At 35.6% G+C, this 17,863-nt stretch overlaps 1 protein-coding gene across 1 annotated transcript in view; it reads left to right on the top strand.

Moving 5' to 3' along the window:
- Positions 1-32: 32 nt before the first annotated feature.
- LOC118740260 (dipeptidase 1) overlaps positions 33-17,863 on the top strand; it is a gene marked incomplete in the record, with an annotated part of 87,066 nt that continues 69,235 nt past the window's right edge. Inside the window, 1 exon segment of the mRNA XM_036471749.1 lies at positions 33-204.

The raw sequence follows: 17,863 nt of genomic DNA, 5'->3' as shown, positions 1-17,863 counted from the left end.
ATAAGTAGGCTAATAAAATAAAAGAGAAGCAAAAAATCTCGACGTAGTCTACTAAAAAAAAAAAACAAAAAAACAAAAACTACAGGATTTAGCGGAACGAAGCTGAGGTTGAGCAGCTTTGAGTTGATGTTGAGATTGAGTATCTGCTGGCGCTATGCTGCTTGTATATACATACATATCTCAACAATCGTGATACTCGTTTAAGTACGCACATCCATACATACATAGGTATATATTTGTATACAGTTAGGTTACTATCGAAGCATTTGTATCTAAAGCTGATTTGTGGTATGCTACTTTAAACGCCTGTGCGTGTGAATAATAACACCACAATCACGACTGGCAGACAGACAGACGACTGGCAGGCAATATATAGCAAGCAAACTGCGTGTACTAAATTTATTGACAGTGAAGTATTTGTAGTGGGCTAAGAAAGAAGACAGGCAGAAACGGCGAGCGCAGCACATAGATAGTGAGTTTGGCAAGACGTTGGCTATATACATACATATGTATGTGCGTCTGTATGTACGTCTATGTTAGTTGCGAAGCAAGTTGCAAGTAGACCGGAAACAGTAGATGACGCGAGCAAAAAATTTTAGAAGAGATAGGAGGCAATATATATGTATGGAGCTAGTATGCTACGATGAATGCTGGAAAGACCGCAAGGCAATAGAAAACTTTGTTATTGGAGGCCAGAGGCAGCAGTTCAATGACTGATAAACGAGAGATGTGTATAGATAGGTGATGAAAGGTGGAGGAAGCACAGAACGAGGAGGGCAGTGGGAAGTTCAGAGATTGCTAAGGGTAAAGCATTTGAAGTCCATTGGAATGAGAACAATGTGGTAAGAAGGATATCCTGTGGCATAATTTTAAGCGCACCAATGCGAGAGGGCCCTGGCGCGTACGACCTTTTTGCGCAGGAAGGCGTTTCTTATACTTAACTTTTTTTGAATTTTTTCTACTTAATTTTTTTCTACGTACAAAATACTTTTGTTTGGCCCAAATGATAATTTCGCCCACAAGAAAAAATGCATTGTAACATGCGATAAAATATGATTTTTTTTTTTTTTTTTGTGTAACTAGGGATCTCTGCTCAATATTTTACCAGTTGATGCTTTGGGGGGGGACGGGGGGGAGAACAAATTTACATGGCAAAAACAATAATTTAGCCACATGAATCGTTATAAAACAAGCTTCAAACTTTGTGGAATATGAAAAAAAAAATACAATACAATTTCGTAAAATTTTTTACCTTTTTAATTAGATTTTATAGAAAGATTATGAGTATGCAGTCTTGTAGCTTATTCAATTGTAATGAATTGTATAACAAGGTGTAAGTTCGAAATAGCCAGGACTTACCGTTGATTTTTGGAATTTGGTTTTGTTGAAAGTGCTCATTTTCTTGCATAAAAAAAAATTCAAATATAGTTTGTATGAAATATCATCAGAAAAAAATGCCAAAAATTAACAGCTTCTTCACGCGTGACCTTTATTAAACTAAAATTGAATAGGCTGCAAAACTGCGCACCCAAAATATTTCTAAAAAATATAAAAAAAATGATTTTTTTTTTTAATAATGCGCAAAGTTCGAAACGGATTCTATCTCCTCCTCATATCTGCAGCTTCTGCAGAAATTGTTATACGGGGCTCCAAACCTGGCGGTCATGTGGCCAATGGTCCAGTGTCTCGTTAGTATTCCTGTGAGAAGCCTAACGCTTGGCGTTGAAAGCCTTAATAATTAGCATGTTCTTCGATGGTTGCACTGGTCACTCTCTCAACTTCCGACGACAGAAATCCCAGGGGAGGTTTTACGATCTGGGTCACTTCCTCAAGTCATACCTCAGATCCCTTTCTAGCACATTCGTCCGCTCCCTCATTTTTTGGGGAACCACTATGTCCGGAAATCCAGTAAAGATTTATTATGTGTGGCTGTACAGCTTGTAAAGATTCCTTGACGCATATCGAGTTAGTTGTTGCCGATGCTAAGGCTTTGATGGCAGCTTGACTGTCAACAACGAAGGCAAGTTTAGATTGAGCTAGGTCGACCTAGCAGACCAGCCGCCATGTAGAAAAAAACTGCAGTGATTTGGGAGTCTATAGGACTCTCTCAGAGATAACTCCTGGGGAGAAGACGTCAGATCCTGTTCCGATGTACATTTTGGAGCCTTCCGTGAAAATAGATATTTCGTCATCGCTGAGAGCTTTATTAAATGGATATCGAAATTTCGATCGAAGTCAGTTTCAGTGACCTGCTCGTCACAGATACTGTACTCCACACCTACTCCAAGTAAATGATAAATCTTTCAGACAATGCGTCAAAAGTAAGTGAGCGAAGGGTGATCGAAAGGAGATATTAAAGGATTTTAAGGAGCCTTGAAACTGTAAATTTTTCGTTAGGTTTGGTGTGCGTTTCCTCCACTATTTCTCAAATGGCGTATGCCAAGTTTAATTGAAGTAATAAATTGTTGGGTTCCTCCTGGAATCTTTAGATCGTTAATCTATTACCATGATATGGGAGTAAGGTTGGCGTTTTGACCACCCCTCTAAATTTATTGTCACCGAAATAACTACTGTGCCTCGGATAATATCAAATCTTTTGTTGACGACTTTTGGCTATCAACGTTGCTAGACGTCGTGTACTTCACAAAGGAAAGCTGTCTGAGACCTTCGCTGTTCATAGTAGGATTCGACAAGGTTACATAGTCTCACCTCTTCTCTTTATTTTGGTGTTTGGGAATGTGTTGGATGCTGCCATGAGGCCACTCCCCGACTACGTACTTCGATGGTCCAGTGCAGCACATTGACTAAGCTGATGACATAAATATGGCGCACCGTCTTTCTTTAATGTCTTCAATGGGTACATGGAAACAAAGGGCCAAGATTCCAAATATGCCAGCAAGGTGTAGTGGTGACTTGTTAAGTCTCCCACCAAGCTCTTGAGACTGTGAAGAATTTCACATGCCTTGTCAGCGAAGTTGCCCCCGTGGCGGCACTGATGAAGACATTGACCAGGAAATAAATAAGTAAAGCTAGAGCGGCCTTTGGCATGATGCATACGTTATGGCAAAAAAACAATCTAAGTTCCAACTTAAAGATGAGGCTTTTCAAATCGAATGTGCTCTCGATACTGCTGTATGCCAGTTTAGCCTAGAAAGCCACTACTGCAATAACCAGGCGTCGGCAAGTTTTCGTAAACAGATGTCTAAGAATGATTTACCGATTTTTTTGGCAGTATTGCAAAGAAGTCCTTGGAATGGAATTAGCTAATCGGCAGAGACCGACCTCCCGGCAGACCTGTGAAACGTGGAAGAAAACAGTCGATCGAGAGGCGAAGCAACTCGGGTTAAGGTGAAAGGAGCTTAAAGCGATTGCTAGTACTATTTAGATTTTGTCAAGGCGTAGTAGATGCCTTAAGTGCTGCTTGGGATTAAATGAAACGAAGAAGAGGATAGGAAGTTTAGTGGGCTTAACATCGGAGTTCACGTTTTAAGCTCTAATAAAGTCGATAAAGAAATCGAATGCGTAGATGTGGTGAAACAGCATATAATTGGCTGCATGCCGACCGTAAGCAATAAGCTCTGCGTACCACAAAAAGATGGAGCGAAAACAAAAATATATTTATGAAGCGATACTACTAAAACTATTACTGAACCATTTACTATAGGGCAAAAGTTGTCTATAAGGGAACTCATTTAGGTTGATGCAAAAATCGGTTTCTTGGGGTAATCCTTGATAAACCCTCACCTGAATATCAAACAAGGCGATGAGAGTCCTAACGAAGTTTGCTGACGACTCCATATTCCATATGCTCTATGCTAATATGCAGTTCCTAAACTAGAAATCTCTAATAACTTCAAGGTATCCACTGCGGATTGAGATCTCTGGAATACCGGGGCATGATAGACTAGATGGCAACGAAGAGGCGAACCGACTAGCAAAATATGGAGCCACAATGGTATTGCATGCACTGGAACCCTTTTGTGGGCTAGCCAAAGCACACATATAGGGTTTGGGGCGGTCATAAACAACTAGGAGGATAAAAAATTCAACAAGCATTACATTAAATGTCTTGGCCAGAGGCAGGCTCAGCGGTTCATTTGGCCATCGAAAAAACTCCTTAATTTAGGCGGCGAGAGCATTCGAACTACTACTGAGTATCTCACTTGGCACTGCTCCCTTTTCGAATACCTCAGTAAGTTGTATCTCTCTAACATGCACGTATGTCGCTATTGTGTGCTGGACGAAGAAACGCCAGAACATATTCTTTGGTAATGTGTTGCCTTTGGAATTGCTAGCCTACATTATGAGCCTTCACTTTTGGAGTGTACATACAGTATTGGCCAAATCTATAGCACCCGCATTTAAGAATGATATTGTTTGCCACTTATGTTTAATTATTAATTTTTAAGAATTTTCAATTAAAATACAAATCATTCTCTAACAAAATCGATATGTATAAACCCAAGTTTTAAACTTTGTAAAAGACTAAAAAAAATTCAACAAATTTTCACCCAAATTTGAAACTTTTTTCTCAGAAGTGTTAGATTTTGTTTGGGTACGCAGTCTCAAGCAGCTGAAAATTACCGTTGATTTTTTCGTTTTTTTTTGTCACATTTGTTTCAATATAACGAATAAAAGTAATTTTTAGCAAAAAAAACCGACTTAAAAAAATATATATATATGTATATAAATTTCATGATCCAATGATCGGATCTAAGTCAGATTAGTATGGGACCACCTCTGAGACTCCGATGCAAAACGAATTATCGAAATCGGTTGACGTGGTCCAAAGTTATGCGGTAACATACATACATAAAAAAAATATTTATATATTCCGACGAACTGATAACCAACCTCCTCCTTTTTTGGAAGACGGTTAAAAAGTGCTAAAAAAAATTAAAAAGAAATCAAGTCCTTCCGTTTTCAGCACTTCTTTTAAGTATCGACGACGACGACTAAGTTCAAATACTGAAGAAAAAAGTTTGCATATTCAAGTTACTGAGGGTGTTAGTTAGTTAACTATCTTTTTAGGTAGATAAAGTGATTTCAATATTTCAGGTCATTAAAATGTCAAAACATAAGACATATATATGTACATATCTAGTAAATACAAGCGCCAACAGCGTCCACCAAATATTAAATTGCTTTAATTTTCCTCCAAGCATTGCACCAATTCATGAACATTTCAGAAACCATACTTTTGTTGGTATGTGTGTGTGTGTGTGTGTGTGTGTATCTTTCATTAAAGCATTCAAGCAGTGAGAACTTGAGAAACTATGTATAATGAAGGTAACTATTCAACAAAGGAATGCTAATGAAGCAGGCCATAAATTATGGACTGTTCTTAATAAATAAAGGAGACAAGAAATGCGTAAGCTACAAGCAGTAAATAGGTAGCCAATTTATTGATGAGGCGGAAATATATAAATTCCTTGAGTGGGCGGAGCATGACAGCCGAAGTGTTCGATTAAAGCCAACGTTGAATCCCGTCCAAAGTTCGCGTAGCCACTGAAGTATTTCGAGAATCAGAAAATTAGTCAAGATGACAGCTAATCGCTTAACAGATGGAGTAACTACACAGCCAAGCAATTAATCAAAAAGAAAGCGTACTCAAGTTAATTACTTGCTAATTCCGACAATCAGTTGTATTCATAATTATTGAGGTGAATAAAAAACGACTTAGCGATAAATGTACTTTAGTGTATGTGTAGTGGAAGTGGGAAAAGTGTGCGGCAAGTAAACGGTTAGTGGCTTATTTAAGACAGTATTTTGATCACTACAAATTATTAGCTGGATAAAGAAGTTGGTAACTAAGTAAGGTTAACAACCATGCGGACAATGAAAACGTAGTACTATAGAGTATAAAAATACGTTTGTATTAGAGAAAGAAGGCCGCGGAAAAGAAGTAAAGATAGCAATGTACAATGAGCGGACTATAGAAGTTAAACTTATTTACATATATATGTACGCATTGGAGACAGGAAAAAGACGTTACTAAGCCTAGTAAAGGCGAAGTTATTCAAATATACTGTCTGATGTGTTATTTTCTCTAATTAAATGTTAAGTGATGCTCTTGCCTCAGAATCCGCATTGATGGAATTTTACTCTAAAAAGGCAAGAACTCTGCCTTGGTTGTTATTAGGTGTTTCAGCATTAAACATGGCTGGATGCTTCAGTCATTTTCGACTTCAATAAATTATTTTATTTGCGTCTGGGAAATGCAAAAATGTACCTAGTTATATACATATCTAAGCATTTGCTGAACTAGTTTGTGTTATGTAGACGCCTGAAATAATAAACAAAAGCTCAGCCATTTATGTTGCATACTTCTAGGCAGTGCCGGTTTTAGGATCTATGGGCCAGAGCTGTAAAACTGTGAAATCATATGAAATTAAAAATCATCAATTTTATGTTATTATGTTTTCATTGAATTTTTCCTTGTTGGGGAATGCGGCTTATAATTTTCCAATTCTACATTCACTCAAAGTAGATACGATTGCACACATTAACATATTCAAAGAAAGATTGAAAAAACTGAATGACGAAACATTAACTTTTAACACTGAATAAGCATTCAGATGAATGCAGCTTTTGCTATGTGTGCACACATTCATTCAGTACCAATCAATCGATATAAATATTCTAAATACACAAAACCCACTGAAAAATACGCAAGGTTGAATTTTATTGAAAAGATTTCAAAATTTCAACACGAAAAATAGTTTACTGAGCGTTATCATTAATTTGTTTCACTTAAATTTGTATAAATATTTATAATAAATGAATATATTAATTAGAGAAATATTTTTCTGCCAAGAATGTCATTATGAAAAATGTTAATTATTAACGATTTTTACATCTCTGTTTCGAAAATTGTCAGCTTTCTAAATAAGTATTACCAATGTACCAATAAAAGGTATGTGCAGAAATTATTACATATGTACATACCTATATATCGACGTTAAAATAAGTAAACAAATTTAAGCGCTTCTACTTCTAACTTTAGATATATACATTTTATTATTTATTTATAAAAATTCTTAATACAAGTTTCTTCGTACTTTTTTCTTCGCTATTGGGTCAAGCATTTAATAAAGATTCTAAAACCTGATTTGTGGGTTTACAATAAGTTGAAAATTATCAACTTTTCTCAAAAAAAGATTTAACAAATCTGTGTGCAGACCCCTTTTTATTTTAGTGTGGTAGAATCGAAAAAAATGTGGTAGATTTGAATAAGATGTGGTAGATTTTCCAATTCATATTTTATTGGGTATACATATCGCACACCGTCGTCAAAAGAAGCACAACTCAAAAATTAAATCGGGAAATATAATTGCTAGTGGATCGTACAGATTCCACGCAATTGGTGCAAAAACAAGTATAACATTAGTTTTCTAGTTAGAGAATATAATCATGAAGAAAATAATATTTTATTTGTATGCAAAATAATCGACCAAATTATTTTCCCATTGCATAATACTTTAGCAAATATAAATAGGCGTATTTTTGAAATATTAGAAAGTTAAGGCACAGATATATTTAAAGCAAAATTTATGATGTACCTTTTTAAAAATTTATTGATTAATTTTTATATTTCGAATTACAATTGAGTTGAAATTCTAGAGTTATGTGAAAATTGTAAACAAATCTTCTGTCTAAAAATGTGGTAGATTTTAAGCCTTGTGTGGTAGATGTGGTAGACACCCAAATTTAAAAAAAAATACGTGGTTGATCTACCACACATGTGGTAGAAGCTTGCACACTGTTCTAAACGTATGTTTTGAGCAAATTGATGTTTAAAGCTAGCAATATATCCCATGTCCATTTTCCAAAACTATAATAATAAACATGGCAGTTTTTTTAGCAATTTGGTTCCTGTAATTAAGGAAATATTGTAGTTTTGGCATTTTTCGAAATTACCATTTTATGAGAGGGACCAGGTTATTGTTCGACTTTTGTATTTTCATTACCCTGCTGCCCTAGATAAAAAAAAACCCTCGTACAGAATTTGGTTGAGATATCTCAACTTTTGCTAGAGTTATCGTGTACGCAAATAAACGGACATGGACTAATTATCTTTTCTTTTTATTCTGAGCATTTTTATGTATATATACATACATAAGTAGTACATACGAACATAAATGTATGTATCCATATCGATTAATTTTGGTTGTTCCAAATATACGTTATTTGAAAAAAAAGTTATGGTACCCTCTTGCAGAACTGCGTTGTAAATATGTTTAGGAAACATTTAAATTAATAGTTAATTAAAAAAGTTGCTCAAAGTAATGGAACTCCTCAACCCCTTTAAAAAAAAACAGGAACCCTTCTGAAATTTTGTTTTGAAAGTTTTCATATTTGAAAACTGAAAAAAATCACAGTATACAGCAAACCAGCCATTGACAATATGCTTATTTGAAAACTAATACTTGAAATGTTGTGAATATATAGGATTTTTTTGTCATTAACCCATAGGCAACAACTGGTGCAAAAGTACCTACAAATGTTTGTTGATATATTTGAAATGTAAATTTGAACAGCAAAATTCGTAAAACAAATTATAATAAAACAAAAATATTGTTAATTACTACGTGGGAGGTGGGCGTGGTTATTGGCAGATTTCGACAAAATTTAACACTAACCTAAATTATACCAAAGGCAACTTCGACAACGACTTTCGTTAAAATAACTAAATTTTGTTCGAGTTAGCGTGTTTACAAACAGAGAGGGCTGAACTAGTTCATCTCGTCATTCTGAATATATGTGTATATACGTACATACATTTTATACGGTTAACAAACGCGCTCGCTTATCTGCATAAACCGTCTTTACTTGCATTAATTCATGCATTATCCTCTTTCAAATGTGAATAATCGGCTGAACAAATACACACAAATTACGTGCATTTGAAAATTGGAGAGTTGTACCATAAGCTAAGTAATACTTCTTTTACCGCCTAATCGATGGGACCATTTTACAAAGTCAGCCCACCATTATTCACTCAAAGTTGTGTTCGGAACACGGTTTGACTTATGTAGGAACTGCATCCGGTCATAATTGCTAACGCTTCACGCTTCATTTGCTTGGAATTTCGTGTTTCTCGTTATTTTATTTTATGTGACTTGAAAATATTTTTCACTATAAGAAAATATTTAAATTTGATTTCATTTGGGTTAACGAAAACGACAACTGTGAAAAAATATCAACCAATACATTCAAACAAAATGTCAAATAAGCATGTTTACATTTTTTGTTTTGGCTACCTGGATCACTGTATACTGTGAAAAAAATATTTAATACAAAAATAATTGTGACAAATCAATTTTGTATATTCTTCTGATATGTATACATATCAAGATGTGTCTGTTTTGCTCTACGGTTGCGATAAGTTGCTTTGGAAATAAAATATTTGTTTTTGTTTCAATTCCAGATATGTTCAAACTTTAAAGTATAAAATATATCAACCCTGGGAACAAATTATTGGTACTGAATGGTAAAAAAAGTGTGCATTCATTCTAAATATACAATCATGTGTGAGTGCGAATGCTGCTGAACATTCACATTCTATACTGAATGGCAATCTAGCATTCAACAACAAAACACAGTTTGTTTGTTTTCAAATATTTTAAGCCACTCAGGAATGAAGTTTTTATTTATACAAACCAACAATCAACATTTTGAAAGGAATGCCGAGTGAATGCAGACTATGTTGATTCAATCATTTTACAGCTCTGCTATGGGCCCATATGCTATTTCCGTGGTGCGGGCCTCCTAGGTGTACTAAGGCAAACGGCGGCCACGTGTTTTCCGCACATTCTAGTTTTAAACAAGTTACAAGAAAAAATACGATTAGGTTTTTTTCTATAAAATCTAAAAACACATGCTATGTAAATTTTAAACCACGAAAGAAAAAAAAATATACTTTTTTAACTTTTCACATATGTACTGTTCCGGACAAAAGTATTGGTACAGAGAATTTTTCGCAATGTATGCAAAGTTTTATATTCTAATTGAATAAACAATATTTTTGAGTTTTGTGACCTAAGAGTCATTTAATCATTAAGTTCAAATATGAATTTATAAGTTTATTATATGTATGGCATTTTGTTTACTTTTATTTGTAAAACAACAGGGTTTTAACAAGACTTCGTCGAATCGGCGATCATCGTATATAAAATATGGTTAGCACTCTTTGGTTAAATTTTTAAGATATTATTTTATTTATCGTTTCTCTTATAATCAATATTTTAATTTAATTTTCAGATTTAACTTTTATAAATAAAAATATTATTTTTCTGATAATTATCTGCTTTGATTTAACATTTTTTTTCTAATTAAATTTTTAGAATTTCTTTTAAAAAGAAAAACAAAATATATATTCTTAATTTCATCTAATTTCTAAAAATAGATACATTTATTTTTGCTTTATTTTCATTTTATTTATTTTATTTTCTTTTATTTATTAAATGTCACTTTTTAATTAAAGAAAAAAAATAAATTTTTTTTATTTAATTTAATTTATAAACAAATATTGCTATTAATTTTTTTTTAATTTCACCGAATTTCTAAAAAAAGAAACATTAATTTTTGCTTTATTTTCGATTTATTTATTTATTTTATTTTCTTTTATTTATTAAATGTCATTTTAAAATTAGAAAAAATACATATTTTTTTTATTTAATTTAATTTATAAACAAATATTGCTATTACGTGAAATTTTGGCTTAAAAATTTTTTATCTCATAATAATTTTCTTTATTTATACTTTTTATAAATCATATATTTTTACAATTAAAAAAAATAAACCACGTTTCTTATTGAATAGTTGAATGAAGACAAATTCACTGTTTTGGCGAACACCAAATCGACACGAAAGTTGTACATGGACGGGTTTTTCATAGAATGCACAAAAGTTACCTAAAGTAACACCTCAAATTTGTAATTACAATGACTTATATCAAGGCTGTCAAAACTGCGTCCCACGGGAGTCAGTGGTATTATATATATATATACTTATTTTTACATTTCTATAACTTTTTTTTTATTTTTTTTAAATTTTCATGTGGCGCGGGCCCCTACGCTAGCGCCTATGTAGCCTGTGTTAAATCTGGCCCTGTTTCTAGGCGTATAATTTGCTTAAGCAACAAATAGGTGAAAGTAATAGTTCGTCTCTATAACGCCCTTTAAAAAAATGGTCTTCCAATTTAAAAATTTTTTGCACACTTGAGTTGTGGGATATTTGTTGTAATACGTACACACAAACATATCGTCGTTTAAAGTACAAAACCGCGTATTGTGGTTCTTCAAAACCTCGTAACTGACATTTGTGGCAAAAAAGATACTTGATTACCGTTAGCTTCTGGCATCAAGCCCTTATCCATTTAAACATACTAAAATATCTATGTGTATTTAGACATAAGAAGAAGAGATAGGTAGGGATAAAAGAGAGAACCATATTCATTTCTGAATATTTATGTTGGTTTTGGGCAGCCTATGGTAAAATATAGCTAAATATATGAATGTATTTTAGTGACTTCTTAAGCGGCTTATTACTCGTCGTATGCTCATTTGTTTGAAACGTTATGCATTTAAATTAAAAAGAGATCTATAAAAATTTTTTTTTTAGTGTGCGTGGAAAAGGTGTTGGTTGGGTTGGCTACATTAGCTCACTATTAGTTAAAATGCCCGTCTGCTAAAAAATGGGCCAAAGTGAACTTGAAACTCTGACATTGGAGCGGAAACTTTTTTTGAAAGTAAAATATCCTTGAACTAAGCTTTTGGACTAAAAGCTGTTGTTAAAAGCTAGCGGCTGCCATCCTAGACTGCCCGACGCGGGATAGTATACTCACCCAAACTTTTGGATACTTTTATTAATGAGAGTGGCGAAGAGTATTCTTGGAAAATCTTATACTATTTGCTATGGTGACAGAATCTTTAAATATCCTCATAGAATTAGCCAAACAATTTTAGATTTTAGATGAATTTCCATCGTTTTCACTGCCCCAGAGCCCCCTATCTCAATATAAATTCAATATATCGGCAGCTGAGATAGTGCGTCCTTCAACCAAATTCTGAAGTAGGTCGTTTATCAGCCAATTTATGAGATAGGGATCAGCCTTTGATAACGTAAAATTATGTTCTAGGTTTTCAATGTGACGTCAGGATTTGTTTAAAAGGACTTTGGAATTACAATGATATGATGCCTTAGAAATCCAGTGCAATGTAGAAAAACTATATCGGTATCAAATAAAAGAGAACATTCACTAGAATAGAAAACAATTAAATTTTTTGGTCTTCAAAGTCTAATGTTCTTTTCATTACGTTTTTTATCCTAATTATTTGTGGATGTGGTTGTGTACATTTTAGTCCTTAACTCATATTTCTTCTGGAGTTTAATGAGCGACAAAAACCGCAGCGTTTTTGCATTTCTGACAACCATGCAGAGGTGATAAATGTTGGTTAACGTTGTTACAGTGCCCATCAACCAATTTTTAACTTGACTAATTTTTGTTGTAAACTTTTACATTCATTCTATTCCGTTTTCGCACTACCGGACTCCAGCATCTTTTTAGGCGAGGTAGTTATCACAGCAATGTTGCTGTTATGTTGTGAGGCGGCTTAAACCAAGTTCCATTTAAGGTGCAACAATGGGGATGTCTATATAAATACTGACAATGGGAGCAAAGCGCCACAATTAAGAGAGCTCTGAGGCTTAGGGCACCTGAGAGGTTTTCGAACAACTAACAGGGGTCATATTTCCATTCGGGATGGAGTATAGAAGTTTAGATTATTCGATCATAAAAGTTGAATTTGACCGCAACTTCGAAAACCATTACTCGACATTAGTGATTGGTAACATAAAATAGTTCCAAGCGGTTTGAAACCACAATTGTTTGTATAATTGATATCGGAATAGTACGTATTTGACTTCCTCTCCCAGAAACATTATTTTGGGAAGGCTTATAGGCCTTCAGATTACTTCAACGAATACCGTGCTGAAATACATACATATATGCGATTAACGTGGCGACGAAACTGATAAGCATGATCGATGTAGCTCCATAAAAACTTGCCTTTATTGTAGGCAGTCAAGCTGTTGTCAATACGCAGCAATCGGCCACGAATTTCTTAATATGCGTTCAGGAATGCTGAGTATCTCAAGAATATGTCTTTGAGAGCAAGGTGGTATTCCAGGCAATGAGCAAGTAATCGAGTGCGTGAAACGGTCCAAAGCATACCGGCACCCCTGTGATTACTATATTTACAAGTTGAGGAGATGACCAGAGCAGGTAGCAACAACAGATTGACTAACTTGCACCATATCTCGTCCACTCTGGCCACTGCTGCGTAAACGAAGAATATGGAGTTGGCTACTTAAGGCGCCAATATTCGGCTTTCAATGGCATATTAATGGCACACTCTAACAAGAAGAAACTTCCCTCATTGGATGATTTTCAACTACCGACCACTGACAAGGTGAAGTATCAGGGCTTGATAATTTACAGCAAGCTTTCTTGCAGGACGAACATTGAGGAAAGTATAAAGAAGGCATCGGTAGTCTTAAATTACTGTAGAGGCGCCAATTCCAAGCAAAGGATTCGCTGACCGAAGGGTCATGAATGCTTCATCACCCACGTCCTAGCGAGGGAGGATTGGCCTAGGTGAAGTATCTGGAGCAAAGGCGATGATAACATATTTACGAATGAATCGAAAATGGATATAAAGGTGGATGCTTGTGTGAAATACTCTCCACCAAACTCAAATTTGGGCTATCGCCTCACTGCGGTGTTTTCCAATCAGAGAAAGCCCCAAATTAGGAAGCAGCAGATTGGATGCTTAGGAATATAAAAAATTGCAAATAAGTTAACAGACATTCCACTGGACAAGCAGAAATCAAAAGGCCTTTTGCTCTTTGATGATATGCTCGAAAACGGACAAGGAATGCCTGACTTGTCTTTTAACTGCATACGATTTTTTTACTCTCAAGCAATTCACAGCGATATCGCAGAAAACTGCATGGCCGATAAGCTGGCAAGGCAGCGCATTATTGAGGAACTGTCAAGGCTGATTACATGTTTTCTACTTCTGGAAAAATGAGTTTTCTTCAACTCAGCAAGCGCTGGAAGAAATGCCTGAATTGCAAGGACGCTAGGTCCTTCTGATCACGCGTTGACCGGCGTTGGAGAAGGGAGCTCCTGAAGCTGTGCAAATTATAGCTTTATTTGTCCCATCCGAATTTTTGCGACAGTGCACAACATAACCTCATTTCCCTACTACCATCAGCTATTTGGAGAATTACGAGGTGGCATCACTCAAACATCTACTCTCAGCTGCCCAGCCTTCCCTTGCTTAAGGTTTAAACAACTTGGGTCTCACATAATTCTTCTCATTCCTGAGCAGTTTTTCGGCACCGAAACCAGCCACACTAGGAACTTTCTTGTGGCAGTTGAGGGTCTCTCTACTACACACTCTAAAGAGTAACCATTCAATTACCTCTTCTCCTTTCTCGTGTATCCTTACCCCTCGCCAATCGCCACACAAAAGACAGTTAATATACTAGCCTAAGAGAGTCACCACCACATGAAGACATCCATACTAAACTAACCTTGCCCAACCTGGTCATTTTATACAAAAAAAGTACGTACTATAGAATTAGGCACGTCGAGGCTATCAAAAGATCAAAAATAAGGATTCATTGTAGTTCTCTTTTTTTCTTATTTGTCCGCCAAGAAATTCGTGTATATTTGCCAAGCGCCACCGATTTTTTTGTTTTTTACCCTTTCCTTCAAACCTTTATACAACCCACTTTAAATCATCCATTCCATTAAAAAAAAAATTTAGTTGTCGATTTTGTTAAGCAAAGAATATTTTATATTTAATATATAGGCCATAATCCACAAACCTCAGCTCACCCAGTCTCAGCGGCTAAATCCTGCACCCCCTAACTATAACAAATTGTGTGCAAAAGATTTATAATCAAATTTTGAATTGTCATAAAGCCAAATAAAGGAGGCCAAAATATACATGAATATATAAAATACATACATACAAATGAATGCTAACTCAAATAGGAGTTGTTTTTGAGGCAATGTGCCCGGATGTGTGCGTGCAGTGAACAAATAGGCAGCGCAGAACGGAAGTGATGATGAAGTAGGCGCCAACATATGCAAATTAACTACAAGCCACGAATATTTGAATAAACAAAGTGTAAGAAAAAATAAACAAAAATCGAAATTATTAAAAAATATGTATGTATGTACATCAAGGCCGCGCGCCTTAAAGTATGCTAAACACTATTGAAAACAACAGCAGCAATAATAATTACAAGCAACGAAAGTGATGCATTTTACCGAGTGCGAATTACCGTACATTTTGCAAATTACTTTTTTTCAAAGGTGAGTTTGTATGTATGCAAGTGTATTTAGGCAGGTAAAGCTGCACAGAAATAATTATAAGTGCGACAAAAATAATTAAAATTGCCATTGTAGTGTGCAGTTCGCTGGTTGGTTGGTTGGTTGGCTGGTTGGCTGGCTAGATGGCCGGCAGTATTGTGCCGCATTATGAGCTTGTGACTAGGCATTTGGCAACATTTCAGCAAGCTTTACACTTACACACACACACACACACACACATACATACATACATACATTTGCGTAAATACATTTAAGTAGTAGCACCTGCTCTTACCGCCTGACAATCTAGCCAAACAATGCACCGCAGACAATGCACACAAATAGATGAGCGTGTGCAGCTACAGACAGACACACACACATACACACATACACGTGCGCACAGAAAATATGCAGCCACGCAGCCACAGACAATGGAAGACAAACAAATTAATTGCTGCCTATATAGACAATAGCAGGAACTGTTGTACATACTACATACATACACACAGATATTTACATGCAAACATGCATACACTTACAAACATACATACATACATATTTATGCTTTGCGGCTGCGATACGTTCTGTAGGACAATAGCATAAATTTTCACAATGGCCTGCAGCAAATGTTAATTACTCATACGCCGTGTTGTGCCAACAAAAAGCAAGTCGGCCAGCAATGTAGGCGAGTAGAGCGTGTAAGCGTCGGTCGGATGAGCAAGCAGATAGACAGACCAACAGATAGATATACAGACAAACAGACAGACAGATAAGCATTTGGTTACAAAAGCATTGTGAGAGGCGTGTATACTAAGTAAAAAATGGGTTGGTGTGCGTTCGATTGGAGGGGGCGGAAGGAGGCCGCGCAGAGAAGAGCGGGCATGCAAGTGTGTACGAGAAAATGAGATCGATAGGAAGGTGCTACGGAAAGTGCGCTTTTGCATGGTTGTGTGCGTGTGTGTGCGAGTTGCCTTTACGCAAAAGTATGCTACGCAAACAGAGTCTCAGTGCGCGAGACAGAGCGAGAGAGAGAGAGCGTGTGTGAGGTGAAGAGGTGATGGCGCCGCGCTTAAACTGTCTTTATCAATGGATTCTAATCAATGCGACGACAAAACACATTCAACGCAATCAGCACGCATGCACACACATTAATAAAATTTGGAATTTTGTCTGGTATACGGTGTATGGTTAAGTGGGACAGGGGAAGGCAGGGCGGGCGGCCCAGCGGATGTGTAATCGTGAGGCGGCGTATGTGGTTGAAAGATTAAGCGGTCAGACGGGCAGGTGCGCACACAAAAAATGCAATGTGGCTGCGGCTTGAAATCGGTAAATTAATATACATACGTATATAAAAACGCGATTTTAATTGATTGCCTTAGCCCTTAACTACCGATGGGTCTAAAGGAGTTACTTTTAAAGCTGTGGTTTTATTGAATAAAGTCTATTAATACAGTGGGTATTTTTGAAAAATATTGCCAGTTATTAATCTAAATTGAAAACCTGAAAGGCCTGAATTTCCTTATTTGTCTGCTGAAAAGTATAAAGGAGCAGCCTTTGAATCAACCAAATTGGGGACACCCTTTTATATCCCTTCTTTATTGAGTTCTCCCATCCGAATAGTAAGTTTGGCCGTGTTTAGGCTACCAAAAACTCGTAAAATGACCAGGTTCCAGTTTACTTCGCCATTTTTTTACGATTTCTGAAAAAATTGCTTTCTTGTATGTATTTTTGACACTGTCAGTAGACAGTGCAATTTTTTCAGAAATCGTAAAAAAATGGCGAAGTAAACTGGAACCTGGTCATTTTACGAGTTTTTGGTAGCCTAAACACGGCCAAATACGGCCACGAGTTTTTCAAAATGAATTTTTGCAAAATGTAGTAATTAAGGACTATTTCAAATTACAGATCGTTTATCATTAGGGTGAACTGTTCATTTATGTAACAATTTTTAACTTTCTGTGCTAGAAAATTTCGTGTCTTAAGGCTTTCGTTTACTTTATTTGCATAAATATCTTTCAGTTATTTTTTGATTAATTTTTATATTCAACTATTTTAAACTAATGAAACGCTATGAGAAAAATTTTGTTCTCGCCTACTTTTTTCGCGAATAGTTTTGAGTAGATTTGTTCCCGTTTCGTTCACTGTCAGAAAGTTCCTGACACTTAAGTTCCCAAACTGTGCTTCGAGAGCAAGCCGTTTTAATATTAGGCAAAATGTTCTGGCGGCCTTTGTTCTCATTTTGTTCTCTTAGAAATTTTCCCGATAGAATTGCTCACATTTTGTTCTCATTGAGAATACCTCGACAGTGTAGTTGGAACAAAACTAAGAAAAATACATTTTGTTTCGCTCATACATTTTCATCTCGGTTCCAGATTAAAACCTGTTCTTTTACGAAAAAACAATTAAGCTACTAACGAATTAAATCGGTGAATAAATAAAATAGTGGAGAAGAGGCAAATGAAAGTGCGCAAT

This window comes from Rhagoletis pomonella, unplaced genomic scaffold (genome assembly GCF_013731165.1).
Source record: "Rhagoletis pomonella isolate Grant_MI unplaced genomic scaffold, Rhpom_1.0 Rhpom_scaffold_00001, whole genome shotgun sequence".
NCBI lineage: Eukaryota > Metazoa > Arthropoda > Insecta > Diptera > Tephritidae > Rhagoletis > Rhagoletis pomonella.
Note: the sequence above shows the minus strand (reverse complement) of the source record. Positions and strands in the feature narration are given on the sequence as shown.